The sequence below is a fragment of the Callorhinus ursinus genome, unplaced genomic scaffold (assembly GCF_003265705.2).
Source record: "Callorhinus ursinus isolate GAN/ISIS: 27379988/994484 unplaced genomic scaffold, GSC_fseal_2.0 scaffold14, whole genome shotgun sequence".
Classification (NCBI taxonomy): domain Eukaryota; kingdom Metazoa; phylum Chordata; class Mammalia; order Carnivora; family Otariidae; genus Callorhinus; species Callorhinus ursinus.
The window spans coordinates 36,131,568-36,136,020 of NW_027397076.1; the positions used below are offsets into that span (position 1 = coordinate 36,131,568).

At 42.2% G+C, this 4,453-nt stretch overlaps 1 long non-coding RNA gene across 1 annotated transcript; it reads right to left on the reverse strand.

Moving 5' to 3' along the window:
- Nucleotides 1-529: 529 nt before the first annotated feature.
- On the reverse strand, nucleotides 530-2,271 carry LOC112832337 (uncharacterized). Its single transcript, XR_003210368.1, has 2 exons — nucleotides 2,111-2,271; nucleotides 530-965 (listed from the first exon to the last, which is right to left on the reverse strand). It is a non-coding gene; the product is annotated as an uncharacterized lncRNA (long non-coding RNA).
- Between the last annotated feature and the right edge of the window lie 2,182 nt (nucleotides 2,272-4,453).

Consider the following 4,453-nt stretch of genomic DNA (forward strand, 5'->3'; position numbering starts at 1 on the left):
AGAATGTTATTGACACAGATAAAACCTGGGCCCCAGTAGGAAGATACAAAAGCAAAGGGGATACTTTTGTGATTTCTTTGGGGTCAGGAAGATTAAAAATTGAGTTTCTAGGCTCGCATAGGTAATATTGTCTTAAATCTGTTATTCTTGGCCAAGTAGAAATTTTGATAAACTCATTATCGGTTTAAGCAGATGTTTTCCTATCCCAGCTTGTTACATCAGTGAAGGAAGGGTGTGTGTGTGTGTGTGTGTGTGTGCCTGCACACACAGGGGTTGAGGGTTGTGGAGGCCAGCAAAACAAACAAAACCCTAGTTTAAAACATATTGACTTGACGGCATTGGCAAAAATGCTGGTGAAGACTATCTAACAATAAAGTTGTTTAGTAACTGGTGGTCTGTCAGGTCATAGTTAAGGAGTGAGAGGTCACTAATTGCAATATTTTTGTCTCTCCAGACGTGTTGGTCCACTTGGCTCTGGCCAGAAGGGGTCTTTTCTAGGCAGAGAGTATTTTGTGTGAATGGCACAGGGTTTGGAGTTCTCAATTTATTAGACAGTAAAGGCACATGACCAGGGCCCTGGGAACAGAGCCCAGCCTTTGCACTCTCCGAGAGCCAGCATTAGTAGTTGTTGGGTAGCAGCATTAGACAGAGGATACACAGCAGGCCTTCCTCATCATCGCTTTTTATCACGGCAAAAGTGTTACTGGGCTGAAATCAGCATGGCACACAACTCCTGGAAACCAAAAGGAGTAACATCGCTCAGGAATTCAAAAGGAAGAAAGCCATTAACATGGAGCCAAAGCCTGCTGGCATGCCTCGCAGAAATCAAATAGATGTGGACGGCTCCCCTGAGAGGGGAAATGCATGACTCCAGGCTCCCCCTGCACAAGATGATATCAGTACCTCAGTACTGGTTTTCACAGAAGCAGTCCGTCTGTGGCAGGTTTTCATGCCAAATCGGATGCCTGTGTGTAGACAAGGCAGACCTTGAGTGGAATGAGGGAGCAGGAGGTGCTCCCCTCTGCCGTTCTCAACCCCTCCCTAACCACGGAGTCCCGTTACAGAGCTTCTCAGAAGATTTTACATGCAAACGATAATTTATTAGAGACATATGGTACGACATCAACCGTGTTCAATATTCCTCTCCTTTTCCCTTTTATCACCTTCTTCCCTCCTCCTCTCCTTGCTCCCATCTGCTCTATGTCAGGGGCTTTTCTTTCTCCTTCTCTTTTGCCATTCTTCTGTCCCCTTCCTGAGATATGAAACTGGGACAGAGAGGAGAGAGAGAGAGAGAAGACAGGGAAGGAGGGTCATCTGTCCTCTGTAAATTGTAAATCTGAAACGTTTGTTGATCTAGGGGTTTCTTAGTATTGTTGCTGTTTGTTTCCATCTCATAGAGTTATTGGAAGGATTAAATGTGGAGTATCTGGCCCAGTGCCTGGCATGCAGCAAGGTCTCAATGAACACTACTTGTTAGGGACGGCTGGGTGCCTCGGTCGGTTAAGTGTCTGCCTTCAGCTCAGGTCATGACGCCAGGGTGCTGGGATCGAGTCCCGCATCGGGCTCCTTGCTCAGGGGGAGCCTGCTTCTCCCTCTGCCTGCCGCTCCCTGCTTGTGCTCAGTCTCTCGCTCTCTGACAAATAAATAAAATGTTAAAAAAAAACCCCACTACTTGTTATTTGTATATAAAAGTTTGCCCTTGAAATAAATATCTTTAGCCTTAGAGCATCCCATTTGGGTGGGGATTTCTTCCTTTCTCTCAAGATGTTCCTTTTCTGAAATTCTTTCAGGGTAATTATATGTATATGTGCGCAAGCGCACTTTCTCTCTCTCTCTCTCTCACACACACCCCCCCACACCACCCACACCCACACCCGCACACACCCTTTTGAAGAAGGGGTACGCGGGTACAATGCAGAGAAGGCTAATGCTTCATCTTGGTCTAGTAAAAGGCTTTCAAAAGTTTTTGACTGCCACAACTATTACCCACACATATATCTATATACAACAAAAAACAAATTTTCAGTAAATAATACTTGTCATTACTTGCACTATTGTGTTCTGCTCTACTCCATTCTCTTTCATTAAAAAAATATGGATTGTCACTTACTAAATTAATTTCATGATCCATAGTGGGTGACACCTGCAGTTAGAGGAACCCAGGTCTGGTAGATAGCTGGGGCTTTGCCGGGTCTCACCAGCTCTGTCCTTGCCCTGGGCCTCCACCTCCGCTCTGACTCTCCAGACTTATCATATTCTCAGTTCTTCCAGTTCCCCCTTTCTATCTTCCCAGTTAAGAAATAGCAGAATTAGAAATGCCTTTTCTATCTTTTTCCTTCCTTCCTTTCTCATAGCTCCCTTCCCCCCGCCATCATGTCTCCCACCCCTAGCAAGAAATGGACATTCTTAACTGCTGTTATTGAATAATAATGATGATGATGATGACAGTAATTATGACAATGCTAGCAATAGTCAGAAAGATTGATAGCTAACACTCATTTCACACCTGCTTTGTGCCACACACCCATCTAAGTGCTTTACAATACTGCTCATAACTACCTTATATGGCAGACCACCCTATAATTACTCAGAGGAAAGCTTTACCTGCTCTTTTCCTCCAACATCTACTCAGAATCAGACTTGCATGTTATAGATTCTGGGCTAAACACTTAATTAAATAGAAATGATGATAATATTATGGAACAAACTATTCGTTTTCATCAATCCTGATCTGGAAACAATAGCTAAAGAGGGTGAGCACAAACCTAGAATCAGTAAACCTGAGGCTTGGCATGTTGCTGTGCTTGGGCTGAAATTATTCTTGATATATCACAAATCTGAGACGGAAACCATTATAAAAATTTAGTCACAAATAAACATCCACCCAGAAAAAATTCCTGTGGTGTTTGTCATTTTAATGCTCTGTTCAGTAATTAATTTTTAAAAATTTAACAAGTAACAATTTTTCTCTGTTTATAGAAGTCCTATTGTGTTCTTGGTAAAATTCTGGAACATGCAGCCAAATGTAAAAATGAAAATGAAAACGACCCTAAATCTCATCATCCAAAGACAGCATCTATTCACATTTTGGTGTAGTGTGAGTGTGTTAGGCCTTCAGACAGACATGTTCTGTTTGGCATGCACATTGTTTTAAAATGTTTTTCATTTAAAAACCTAGACTTCTAGCATTTCTTGAAAAACCATCAAGATCTGACGACACTGGGCCCACATGCTTGCAGGGCACCTGCTGAAGGAGCTGAGAAGCAGCTGCCCCTCCTAGTGGGGGAGGGATACCTATTTCATCTATCCCTGTCCCATGCTCCCATTTTTCTTACCTTGGTCAATTTCATTCATTTGTTATTCTTGTGCCCTGGAGGGCATTTGAGTTTTCTTTTACTTTAAAAACAATTCTTACCTAACATTTCAGGGCCAAAGCTGTACTTCTTGTAGGTGGTAACAAAGAGCTCAGGTAGATAGGGGGTGGCCTCTTGCTGGAGAAGGTGGGAGAGCACCTTCTGGCTTCTGCTTTTTGTCTCCTGGTATGTCTGAAATCCGGACAAGTTCTACATCTACAGGATAAATTTCCTTTCATACCTCCCATCTCTATTCTGCATCTTATTTTTATATTTTTGGCCATATTCTTATGAACTGATAAAACTGACTTTATTATGTTAAGAAAGTACCTCTTCCCTACTTGCTTTCACACATTGCATAACAGCAAGGGCCAAATCACTTCTCCTTAAGCCTTTGGGTTCCCTTTGGGCCTAGGTCTTTGCATTTGACCCAAACAGAATGACACTGTAAACATTTTCTCACCTCATTAAAATTACTCAGGAAAATAAATTTTAGTGGCTGAAAAATGTCCTATTATACGGATATATCACATTTTCCTGACCTTCTTTTCTCATGGATAAGGGCTCAGTGAGAGGCAGGTCCTGTGGGAAGACATGCCCCTTATGGAGAAGAGAGGAGACAGGAGGCAGTGAGAACAGGCTACCAATAAAGAGATTCTAGAATTGGTTACTTTAAGAAGCAGAAGTCTACAATGAGCAGAGAGCCCAAAAACTAGAGTTCCCAAATCCACAGGTTAGGTGAGAGGTGGAGGCCAAGACACTCTGTCATAAATCTGCAAGGAGGTCAGGAAGCAGATGACCAAGGAGTGAGGAAGCCAGTGGATGGGAAAGTGAACCCATAGTAATCACTGAGCAGGGGGTGCAGTCATAATTTGCATTTTTTTGCTTTTGTTTTGTTTTTCTTTTTAAATGATTCTCATTCCTGCTAGCTCAACTTAAGAGAGCTGATACAGGGTATATAGTAATTTATCCATTTCCCTAAAGTTGAATATTTAGGTGTTTCTGATTTTCTACTTTTATAAATAATGTTGTGATGAAAATCTCAGTGCATAGAACTGTGCATTTTGAGTTATCACTTCAAGATAGATTTGTGGAAATGG